The 13,243-nt window shown below is 38.5% G+C and overlaps 1 protein-coding gene across 3 annotated transcripts in view; it reads right to left on the bottom strand.

Moving 5' to 3' along the window:
• Positions 1–12,817, bottom strand: part of thsd7ba (thrombospondin, type I, domain containing 7Ba) — a 199,710-nt gene extending 186,893 nt beyond the window's left edge. For all 3 annotated transcript variants that reach the window (XM_008403104.2, XM_008403129.2, XM_008403136.2), the window contains exon 1: positions 12,573–12,817. The gene's annotated coding sequence lies outside the window, so the exon portion shown is untranslated. The remainder of the gene's footprint in view (positions 1–12,572) is intronic.
• Between the last annotated feature and the right edge of the window lie 426 nt (positions 12,818–13,243).

Genomic DNA, 13,243 nt, shown 5'->3' with positions numbered 1-13,243 from the left:
GTAGTTTCTCATCAGTTTCGCCAGCAGATTAAAGAGGATTTTATATTGTTTAAATATCAAAATTACTAAACCAGAAAATTAGGATTTTACAAGACTTCAAAGCATTTAAAGTAGACATTGCCACCCTGAATAGTCTCTCTCTCTCACACCATATACATGTGTGTGTTAGTCACATGCCAGTGATCACTACCCCACTTTATTTTACTCCCTCTCAGTCTTTCCTTTGTCAGATCTTCCTGTTTGTTCCAGGTTTTCTCCCTGAAGCCTGTTCTATACATTTCCTCACCACCTGATTTGTGTTTTTCTTTTGTTTCTCCACATCATTCAGCTATGTCACCTTCCTATCTACAATTGGATGGCGGTAGCTCATTAACTGTGCCATCTGACCATAAAACATACATTTTTAGTAGTTTTTCTTTGGCAGTTTACTCCCTCTCAGTCTATGTTTATGATTAGCGCTGTGTTCCTGAAGTTTTAGCATATTCAGTTTATGATCTGCTTGAATCTGGGTGATTGCTGAGTTTTTCTTAAAGATCCTGACCAATTTCAGATGTGTCACTGGATGACTGAAACGTGCAAAAGACTTGGTTTTCAGATGGAATAATTTAAAAGTTGTTTTGGAAGGCTTAAATTAGAGAACACTGAACCAAATGCCAAACATTTGCTACTCCTCCTGAGAGTCTCTTTCACTGCCAATGGTAGTGGTGTATTCCAACTGTTCTTTTTTTTAAAAAATCATTGAAGTTACATGTTGTGTGACCCTTTCACCATAGAAAAAGGACAGCTAAAATTAATCATTAAGTGAATTAATATTTTTAGGGTTTTAATTAATTTGTAAGCTTCTATTCTGCACTTTTTAAAATGAAGGATTGTTAGAAAAAATTAGGACATGCTTTCATATTCACATAAGGTTACAACAGGTTTAAATCGAAGGCAACCAGACTTTCGCTCAGTTTTTCCTGAAGACGTTTCAACGTCTACAGGAGTCTTTTTCCATCCTGGAGGATCAAAGTTGACGAACTTGGAGTTGGGAGTTGCTGCTTTTAAGCCCAGTTACAGACAAAGACAGGGTTAATGGAGAGAGGGGAACGAACAGATTGCCATATTTTACTTGTATAAGAGCCTTTATAACTTTACTGTCACTTTACATTTTTCCAAAACCATTTTCTGATTATCACCTTGTGCTAAATAAAAAGGTGTTTCCATAGTCAGAAAATGTAAGGGTTGTTAATTGAATTTAGTATATGTAAGTGTGTGGTTGTGCATACACTTAGTTGCATATCAGAAATGTGGATTGTGTTTAACTGAATGATTAATTAGAACAGAAACCTTACATCCACAGTAGCTTTAAAAAAATAAATAAAACATTAACCCTCTTGCTTGACGCCATCAGCATGCTCCTTTCGGTGCAAAATTCGACATTCCTGCACATCTTCCATGTGAAAATGTCATGCTTTGCGAGACTGAAACGTCTGGATTTCTCAGATTTGGCTGGAGGGAGGGAACTCTAGAAAATGGTAAATAGATTGAAAGATAGCACACCTTGATGTGATCTTCACAGGAGATGGTGACCAGTCAGATAATTTTCCTCTTTACTAGCCTTGACTAAAGAACATTAAATACTCACACATTTTGATGAAAAAGTTGTTGCTATGGGTGGAATAAAAACCATTAGCAAAGGTATTAGAAAATAAAGCAGAGAAAATAGGAAATGTGAAAGAAGATATTCAAATGAAACTACTTTAAAAGAGAGAACAAGAGATCATCAGATTGCATGAAAGATGAAAGGCGGTATCAGTCTGTTATTCTTTATTTCTTTTTTCCCACTTGATCATAAAGCAAACAGGATTTGGAAATGTTGTCAGCCTTTTGGAAATGTTGAGGTTAAGGTAAGAATCTACATTTCTGGGGGAATTCACATTGAGATTTCCATTAAAAAAAAGACTTGAAAGTCTGTTTAAAATGTCATCTCTTCAGTCTGTTTATAAAAAGATGCACCAACACAAGGTTTGGTAATGGGATGGTAATTTTCCTTGTCGGACTGGCTTTGATTGGTGACACCACACAGAAACTAGCAATTCAATCTTTATCTGTTCAGTGAGATTTGTGTATTACAGCAAAAAATTGCTGTATTCTGCCAACAGCCTTGTTTCCAATATTTAAAAGTTAAAAGAAAGTACTGCCTATATATTTAAATAAGCAATAGAAAACTGTTCTAATCTAATATTGTTTTCACTCCCCACCCTCCAGCCATGCCATGCCAACCCCCAATGATACCGACCTATTTCTTCTTGAAGGGAAATAAATTTTTTGGATTGTTTTCAGGTGTCATAAAGCCGAGGTTTGAACCACAATCCTTTGATCTTAAGAGGTTAATATAATATTATTGAAAGATGTAATGCCAACCAATCCTGATTTCTGCATCTGTACTTGAGGTTAATATAATATTATTGAAAGATGTAATGCCAACCAATCCTGATTTCTGCATCTGTACTTTTCCTTGTGGTTCCTTCTCCACTCTCCTTCTCCTGTCCTTCAGCATCAACCTGAGGATTTATTTTAATTTATCAAGCAGGTATTTATGCACCCATGGTGTAGCATTGCTGATAGGTTTCCTTACATGTTGTGTGTACCCTGAACACATCCAAAAATACAGTCACACTATATGTGTGCCAAGTCTGGAATGGGATATTAGAGCCTTGTAGGTAAAATGCTGCTTGGTATAGTGTTGGTTTTTCTTCCCAAGTTTTTCAGCCCCACTCGTCTCTTTCTGTTTTTCTTTTTGGCTCGTTGGCTAATTTAACCTGATCCTCTTTCTTTCTGTTTTTCAAATTGTCCTCAGTGGACAAAATTTGTACAAAATTTTAGACTAACCCAGTCTGACGTTTCATTACCAAACTGGCCATCAGGGCAGATGCACATCAGTGTTGAGACACTTTATTTATGGGGGAAAATAAAAACACCCACACGCATTTTGTCCAACCAGCTGGTTCGTCCTCAATTTGCAATGTCCTGAACCAATGTTTTCTCCCATTTGAATGTTTTTGGTGAATATGGGTTCCATTGCAACATCAGTGTATTGGACCTCTTATAAAGCATGTACCGTATTTTCCGCACTATAAGGCGCACCTAAAAACCTTCAATTTCCTCAAAAGCCGACAGTGCGCCTTATAATCCAGTGCGCCTTATATATGGACCAATATTGAGCCACAACAGGTCTAGCAACTACAGTAAGCAGCCGCCGACTTTATTTTCCCCCGTAGAAGAAGAAGTGCGTGGTGCATGCTGGGATAGTTGTCAGAATGCTGGTTTGTTAATAAAGTTTGATAATACATTTAAAGCCAGGGGGGGCAGAGGGGCGGGGGAAGAGAGACAGGGACTGCGGCGGCTGGTCTGTGTTACCCAGAAAGCAGTTGGGCACAATATCGCAACACCAACACCGTGAGTGAAACAATGACTGGGGCAGCTACTATATAAAGCACTCGGGGACCACTTCTTTATTATTACACATCCACATTTGTAGAGTAGGAACAAATCATGTCCCGTATAAGTTCAATACGGGACGGGTGGCAACCCTAACAGTAGCGTCTATTCTATGCGCCTTATAATGCGGTGCGCCTTATACATGAAAAAAGTTTTAAAATAGGCCATTCATTGAAGGTGCGCCTTATAGTGCGGAAAATACGGTATATATGTAGTTTGGACCAATGCTGCTATAGTTTTTTTTTCCCCTTGACCAATACAGTACAGTTTCTAAACTGTTCCTGGTTTCTGATAGCAGATTGTCAACTCATTTATGTATTTTTCATATGTACAGGGTTGCAGAAGAGTTGATGATAGATGCACCCGAAATAGCTGCTTGTCAAAGCAGCTATTTTGGGTGCTGAGTTCAAACTGTGCCCAGTTTGAACTCAGGACCTTCCTGCTGTAAGCCGACTGTGCTAACCATTAAAAGATTATGCTGCCTATTGTTACACATATTTACGCCTCTCGCATGCTTGAATTGGGCATTCCATTGACTTCATAGTTGATGGTCTGCAAAAAAAAAGGCAACAGGAAGCCTAACTGTGTGGCAAACACATATCTAAACCCTTCTGGCTCACCACATAATGTGAAAGCCGTTACACATAATGCTAAAATATTAACAGCATGTTCTATGAATCCATTAAGATTTATTTTTGACATTTCCTAAAATAGTTTGGATGTCTTTCCTTGAAGATGGCTGCCATCGCTCTGACCTCTCACCTACACATCACTAAGTCCTGAGCCACAAACATTTTCACCTACCAGTCAATACTTGTGACATCCCTTTGTGTGTGATGTATTCTGTTTCTAAATCCAATAGACACAAACAAGAGCTTGAATTTCAACGCTGCTGCCAACCCTGAAAAATCAAAGTGGCAGTGCATCAGATTTTACTGACTGCAAATGTACGTTTCCATCAGCATGATGGCAGTAACACGTTCTCGCTATAGATAATGTTGTTCGCTTCAGGTGAGCAACTCCTTTCCTTTCTCTTATTAGACGTAATTACTGCTGACACTTCAAACACACCAGGAGAATACCAAAGAAATGCCAACTGAGACAGAGGGTCTGTTCGGCAGGTGAACAAAAACACACACATTTGGCCATTAGGAGGGAATTGTATTGCAGCACTAATTCCATTATGTGCAAGGATGATTGGGAGAATACAGCCAGTGATCCGAAGTTAATAGGGGTGATGGAGGCAGGGGATCCGAGCTAAAAGGCCAGTGGGCGATCAAGAGGTTGACCAGGTTCTGTGACAGCCTCCTTCAGCTGCCTGACAGCTGGATAGCCCTCAAAGAACAACCTGTGTGGCGAGTCGGAAAGAGCAATGGACAAATAAGCTAGCTACTTGACAGAGACCCTCAAGATAAGCCCTGCTCAAGCTCTTGCATTTGTATTCCAAGTGGGGTGTGGGGTAGGGGCTAATGTAATTGAAAACTGGTGGGGTGTTGGGGTCAGCAAATTTAATAGACTTTAGAAAAAAAAAAAGAAAAAAAGTGTTTTGTGTTCTGAGTTGCAATGTGGAGCGGCAATAGCCCAGCTCAGCATTATGATTCTCCTCCCCAAATAACTGCTTCCATCCTGTTCTCCATTAGCCCCACGTAAAGCGGGATATGGGAGCGTGAAATCATGGCCACAGACCATGTCGATGATAATGCCACGCTAAGAGAGGAACATTTCTCTAAGTGGATTCAGCTCAGCGGAAGGTGGAAACTACTTCAGCAGGTCTGTGGACTGTTCTTTGTTGTCTCTTGATTAAATTAATCGTATTTATGCTTTCATCTGAAACAGAACAAAGAACAAGAACGAGTACTGCTGCTGCTAAAATAACATTCATTTGTGATTATCACACATTTTAATAATATAGGATTTAATTATTAATATTTTTGACAAAAAAAGCGTAAGAAAATATGATATAAAAACACAAAACTTTTATATCATAAAAGTTTTGATATAAGAGTCCACAGGAGCAAGACAAAAGGCAATTTCAACAATATTTTACATCATTTTTCATAATTGTCTCAATTTGAGCTAGTCTTGGTCCAAGAAGATGTTTTTTGGGGGGGAAATAAATTGAATAGATGATCTATAAATCTGTTTTAAATAATGTTTTCTTCAGAGCAGAATTGTACACTACATGTCTGGTCAACTGCTAATATTGTATTTCATTCAGATCCTTAAAAGGTAAACATCGTACAAACATATTCTGTCACAAATCTTTATTATTACCCTCCCAGTCTACTAGCAGGCACAGAAAAACATTCAAAACTGTTAGGAACGCAAATAAATTAACAATTTGGCAAACTGTACTGTTGATAAATTAACAGTATAGCAAAAATCCTTTAAAAAGGGCATGACTGAAGCTCCCTATAGAGAATATTGACCTCCTTCAGCTGTCAGCTGGATGTTTTACTGCCCTGTGTCAAGTAGAGGTAATGAGATCAAGCAATCCCAGGTCGCTGCTATCATGGTTAATCACTTGGCGAGCTGACTTTTAAAGTAGATTTCAGCCTGAAACAAAACCGCATTTTCATTGATGACTATTATTAGTGTGCTAAGCTCCACAGTCATTAAAATTTGTGTGGCGGGACTTGATGTTCACTCAAATTTTAATACCGCAAGGGCAAATAGATGTGAAAATCAAAAGAGCTGTTGCTAATAAAATTAACAGATTTATTCCAGCACTATTATACTGAACATTTCACTAATCCTAAACCATGTTAGGCAGGATGGATGAGCTGAATATTAAAGCTGTGATGTAATTCAGGGTCTTTCTAGGCAGTGTATTTACGCAGTGTGATTCCCATGTAATGAGAGGATCTTTCCTCAGTGGAAATGAAACATGAAAACATTCCTTGGTTCAGTTCCAGGTGTAACCTTTCATTGTTTCCAAAGCTATTTTTATAGAAAGAAAAGTCTAACTGGAGGGAAATTGTATTCCTGAAGGCAACAGTCTTCATTTGTTATTTGAACCTTTTTTAATGAAAATATGTGTGGTGCTTATTCTGGGATGATGCCAGTTTGGAAGTAGTTTAAGATGCAATCTTAAAAGATTTAGACAAAGAATGTAGTGGAATAATCCTTACGATATACATTATACATGTCATATTATTGAGAAGAAGCTCCATTGTCCCAATGCCCCAGTGTCCAGACCATTAAGCACACCATCCAGATCGTTTGCTAGGAAAAGGTTAACTGTTGAGGGACTTTTTTTTCCTAAATTTTTCATCATTTGCAAAAATTTCATCATCTGCAAGAAAGGTTATCTACCAGCACCATGAGCCCATCCAGCAGGATTCCAGTTCCCTTCCCACGAACTGTTTTACCATTGATGTGAATACAAGGTTTTAGCTTTTGAGCTAGAAATTCAAGTTCAAAAGCTAAAAATGAGTTTGAAATTTGATGTGTTGAAGAGATGTGGAATATTAATCCAAAATCTTAATAAAAACATAAACGAGAACCATAACATCCCATTTTTATATCTAAGCACATTTTATTTTTGTCTCAGCTGTACTCACTGGACAAAGAGCCCAATAATTACATCGTCTGGCATATAATTTGGACCAAGGAAGCTTATAAGTAAGAATTAAGAAGCACAAGAAACTGAGCTTCAAAACCATCTAGCTTCACAAAAATGCAAGAAGTGTTTCAACTTAATCTGTCGTTTGCACATACATTAGTCAGYCATACGAAATCGGACAACCTGACAAACACATCATAGACATTTATAAGAGAAATTGTTTGACATTTAATTTGCCGAGATGTGTTTTGAGCCATTTATTATGCCTTGACAAACATATTTACCATAAGGAATGCTTTGCTTATCATTTGCATCTCATCATTTTGGAAGAGAAATGTCATTGACAAATAGCTTCCTATTTGTTTTGTACTTTCAGAGGATTCGGTCAGAATAAAAATATAAAAGCTCCTACAATTAAACGTGCAAAGAATCAGCATTTATCCCTTAGTCATTTCTTTTCTGTCATTTAACATATAAGATGTGTAAACAAAGGAGGTGGTTAGAAACTTTATTTGCAGCCAACAACACCTGGCGAATCAGACAGCAACAGCTTTCAAATCACACAAACTGTCACTAAAATCTAAAGATCGAGTGTTCTTTGAAATACCTACAAAAACTTATCTCATTTCAATAATGCAAAGGTTGACTCCAGAAAAGGTTGTAATCGGATAATCTGCTGATGATTGATCCAGTGATACTGCATAAATTAGACTGCAAATATTGTGATACTGCTGCTGAATGCCAAAGGCAAAATAAAATCCATGTAAGCTAAAAATGAGTTTATCATAGTGCTAAAAGTCTAATTTTCTCATTGTTACATTATTACTACTTTTTATGTCATATCTTATTCTACCTATTTTAGTTGTAAGTTAATGGAGTTTCATAAATCACTTGTTAAGCTTGTCAAATCTGAAAAGCTACCCTTTTTTTGCACACACTGCAATAACAGAATTGAAAACAAAGTTTAGGAAATGACTTTCTACTTCAAGTTAGAATTATTGGTAACACTTTATTTGAAGGGGTGTGCATAAGACTGACATGGCACTGTCATAAACATGACATAACATCTGTCATGAACATAAAGAAGTCTTTCTGAATGTTTATGACAGTTGTCATGAAGTGTCATTCGGTAAAAAATGACACTTTTAATGCAAAGTTGGCACTTTTAATGGACTTTYAATGCAACTTTTAGAGCAACTTTGCATTAAAAGTGTCATTATTTACCAAATGACACTTCCTGACAACTGTCATAAACATTCATAAAGACTTCTTTATGTTCATGGCAGATATTATGTCATGTTTATGACAGTGCCATATCAGTCTTATGCACACCCCTTCAAATAGTGTTACCAAATTATTTTGTAAAATCCTAGCAACACTTTATAACAGACATGACTAAACGAGTAATTGAAGGGTGCAGCACATTGTTACCCCTCTCTCAGTGTTTCTCGATATTGTGGTTGTGGTCTTGTTGTGCCCGTCTTTGTTCAGTAAGAAAACAAGCCGTTCTCTACAGGACGGTTAGCATCRACCATATGTCAGTTCATCTCCACCTCTGGGACATTTTGTACATGTTTCAAAAACCAATTAGGTTCTGAGACTAGTACTTAAAATCTACCTACAGAAAGTCACACAGTGTTAATTTGGTTTTGTCATAAATCCAAATCTCTTGTATTACAGAGGATATGACTGTCCAAATTAAAACCACATTTATCTAAAAGTGAAATTAAAAAAATATGCAGAAGATAATATAAGGTTAAACAAATCATCAATGGAATTTGAGCATTTTATTTATCTCGGTTTTCTATCAAAGTACTCAAGAGAAGCAATGGTTTGCTACAAAATGTGGGTACTAATTGGCAAAGCGATCGTAATCCGTAACTTTAAAAATGAAATTCTTAAGATACTCCTTTGAGAGCTCCAAAATACCGGTTACCATCCTCCTCTATGCATGATCAGAAAAAAAAAACATATCTCCATCCAGTCTTATTAGCTACAAGTACATGCTTTTAATTTTTATTTAGTGTTGTAAATGTAGATATGGTCAAATAAGTTGAATTAAACGGCTGTTTTCAGAACTTCCTGGACCGGCCATGTTCTCGTGTTTTCCAATTTTGAAAAGTTGTGAAAGGATGTTATCCTGTCACATTATCCTTTTTTTTCTAAGAAAAGCAGAGCGACATGCTCAAAAGTGAAGCATAATGTACATGTGGCTTAGTTACATTTAACTAAGCTGAGAACATTTCACCTGCTGAACAGGAACGCCCCTTTTATTCATGTACAAACATCTGAGCACCTTAATACTTAAGCTGTAAATTCATGCAGACATTTTAGATGAGAAATGGATGCAAAAGAGATTATAATAAACTGAAAAGTTCATCTGTCTACCGTCTTTTCCTGAACAGTCTGGCAGAGAGTCTATTTGCCAAGAAATACTGCACCCTACTGTACAAACTGTAATGTAATCCATTTGCTCTGGCTTGAGGTTATGTGCCCAGATAACCTTTTAAAAGATTAATCACACCAATAAGTTTCCAATATAACTTTAACACACAGTAAGATGCATACATATTCCACAAAAGGCATTGTTCTCATTAAAAAAATATTAATTTTCTGAAATCTTAGTAGTGATTACTCATATTTCCCGGGTCATGCTGGGTAGAACTTGACCAGCTGCTGAATGGAGCACAACATGGCATCCAATATAATGCCCCTTATATTTCAATCAATAATCAGGTTGGGTTGCAATTAGCACGTTGGAGGGATCGCGGGAGTCACGTGACGGATCAATCGAAGGAGAAGGTGGCACACTCATTGAGGTGATTTACAGCCCAACAGTTTGTCCCACCCTCGGTCTGAATCCGTGCCGTCTATCTTCTTTATACGAACCTTTCAAGGCTGGAAATATGCATCTGTCAAACGTCCCCCATTACTCCGGCTGCCTGTCACACCTGGGGCAGCTCACAGCCGGGCGGAGGGGAAGGGAGAGAAAAAAGACGGAGTGTAGCTGTCAGCACAGAAGCCTCGGTGGACTGAAAAGGCACCAGGTCTCCCATTTCTCGGGCTCTAATTTCCTCAAATTGCAGATATTTTTGCAGGTCTCCGACTGAGTGGTGGGTTAATGACAGAGCCTGTCAGGCAAGTCGCTAAAGCATCGTCTTTTATTGCTACGGATAAGATCAGGCTTCGTCTTATATGGAGACATTGTGCACAGCGTCTCTGACGATGCATACGCCACAAAGCATGGAGAAAGCAACACTTATCTCTGCTGATGTTATTTTGCAGCTCAAAGTAAAGAATGCATCAATAATAAGACATTGCAGCGTCCAGTGACTGTTCGTTACTCTCAGAGCTGCGTGCAGACTGGGATGCAACACCCACCAAGTGACATAAATCCCGCAACTCTGTGGACTGTCGCCTGTCGGGTAAAATGAGAAAGTTTTCTGTGTGGCTCCTCACCATTAAAGTGCTGTTTCAGCTCCTGCTGTTAGTGTTTCCACTGCAGTGAGTCTGGATGTTCTCTCACCTCAACAACCAGTGTCTTTTCACATCACAAAGCTATTTCTCTCATTTCTCTCCGCAGCCCAAGAGAGTGCAGCAAACTATGTCATGAATGAAATATAAGCACACCGCTGTATTACTTATGAGACCTAACGCAACTTTTGCTCAGAGCTATTTTCAGATTTCATTTAAATTCATCAGCGTGATGATTATTCTTACAACACAGACCACAGCCGGTGGGGCATTGGTCCTTGAGAAAAATATTAGCTAAAGATGAACTTCAGAGATTACTTATCAGCCTGGACCACCTTTCAACTGTGCAATAATTAAACATCAATCACCGTAGTAAAAGCCATCTTGCAAAGCTTCTCTGTAAAGCAGTCAAAGCCACCAAGAGACATGATCCAAGTGACAGTCGTGTGCTTGCTGTTGAATTGCAATTGTGAATTTACATTGTCCTATTTGTTTATTAAACAGTTAAAGGAGATGCATACTTTGGTCATGAGGCTCACCTCTAATTTCTAGAAATGAGGGAAGAAATAGAAAGGTTGTAGTGAGTAATGAATATGGAATAGCAGTTTAACAAATAATCTGCATTGGTACCTTAGATTTACCCTAGGCACTGTAAAATGTTCGGAGATGTAAACGTTAATGGTGAAAATGAATGGGTTATTCACCTGAACCCAACAACAATGTCAAAGTCTGGAGGAGAATATGCCAAGATCCTGAGAGCAGCGACTGAAAAAGGGTTACTTATACAAGTACAGATTTCTGAATTTTGAAGTTTAAACTACATGGTGTTGTCTGAAAATAAACATTTTTGTGTTTTTTAAAGTTTAAAAACGTGGCTGTATATTGGGGTTGTGTAGGACCCTTTTGTAGCAGGAAAAGTTTAATTTATCAAAAGGAAATACAAACCCAAGTCATTCAAAGGACATGCAAGGGTCCAAGAGCAGAGAAACACGGAGATAACTGAAGAATCCAGCAAGGAGTGACTGATGGAGACGTCTCATACTCTGGGAGGATTGAACACAATGAGTCCAATTAAGCGAATCTGCTACAGCTGAGGGGGGAGCGTGAACTGAGTAAAGCTATATAAACATGGCAGAGGATAAAAGCAAGCTAAGTGAACACAGGGGATTAAAAGAAAAAAAATGGAAATATAAACAAATTCTGAGCACTAAGTAAAGAAGCAGAGGAGTAACTCCAAACAGGAGAACCAGTAAACGGAAAAAATGTGTTCAGAGTCCCATGGACACCATGGCAACAGCTTGTTTTTTATCATTTTCTGTAAATAGTATGCAAAGTGCTGATAATTTAATTATCTTAAAAATCAAATTATAAAAATGCTCACTTTTTACAATTCTCCAGAGTTACATATGCTGCATGTAGAGAGAGAGAGAAGGAGGGAAAGAGAGAGAGCCAAGATAAATATCTTCCATCAGTCTCTCTGGATTTTCCCTCAGCTTACTTCTGGGAGCATGCCATCTTCAGATCAATAGACAGTCCGCTTGTCCCCTTCTGATGTGTGAACACTTGAACTCAAGCTCATGGTGCAACTCTTCACTTACTTTCTGCCACCAGCCTTGACCACAGAAACAAAGCACATCTGCTTACCTCTATCTCTCCTAAATTACAGTATTCTACAGTGTCTCCTTTTGTTTTAGTTAAGACTAGAGCCTCCAAAGCATGTCTCAATAACAACCTTGCAATTTAAGCCTAATTCTTCTTAGCTGCCAGTGAATCAACTTCGCAGAAATGAGAGTGCTTATAAAAATCAGATATAAGTGCAGCAGTATGAAACAAGTTAGCACCCACTGCTCTGCTTTAAAACAGTCAGAGCTGCACTTCAGATTCATCACTGAAAAAAAAAAAAAAAAAACAACTGAGCGAGGAGAAACTACAAATGTGGAGAAATCAATTTGTGCACAACGGAAAGCAAGCAATCAAGGTTACTTGTGTTTGTTTTCCAGTGTTACAGACGCCCAGTTTGAAGTGAACAAACAACAGAAGAGAGACTTACCTGAGCTCTTGATGTGTAACAGCTGCGGCGTGTAACAGATCCTATCTCTCTCCCTGTGGGGCAGAATCACAGAAGGAGAAAAGAGGAGCAGGAGGGGTGGAGGTGGAGGTGGACAGCAAGGGGGAAAAAAAAAAAAAAGATGAGGCGAGAAAAATCTGAGAGACGGCAAGAGAGAGCCTGTGGACAACAAGAGAGGAGCGCAGACTGAGTGGAGGGAGCAGTGATAGCAGCGCTCTCACACAGCGCACCGACACTCTGAAGGGGATGTGCTGGCTCTGGGAGGTGTTTCAGCTCAGTCAAATGACATCTGCCTCCCTCTTTAAAACCATTGGCTAAGAGGTATGATTTCCTAATAAGCCATCCCCACTGTCTCCAAGAGAGCACACCCACTCCTCATTTCCTACAGCATATGCATATGCAAATGCATGCACAACCTCACAACCATGTTTTTTTTATTATTATTATCTCTTCTTCTGCACAGTCCAAAAAGAAAACTCAGTCAATCCTTTGTCTTCACTTTCCTCTTTCAGCTTTTTGACATGGTGACATTTTTTTTTCTCCGTGGGGGTCCTCTATAGGTGCATTGTCATTTTCCACTATTGTCGGAGAAAGTGTAGTTGTGTTTCAGCTAAAAATTGCTTGCCCCTCCAATTTTGTCTCGCTTTATAAGA

The sequence above is a fragment of the Poecilia reticulata genome, linkage group LG2 (assembly GCF_000633615.1).
Source record: "Poecilia reticulata strain Guanapo linkage group LG2, Guppy_female_1.0+MT, whole genome shotgun sequence".
Taxonomy (NCBI): Eukaryota; Metazoa; Chordata; class Actinopteri; order Cyprinodontiformes; family Poeciliidae; genus Poecilia; species Poecilia reticulata.
This window is presented reverse-complemented; position numbering and strand designations above follow the sequence as displayed.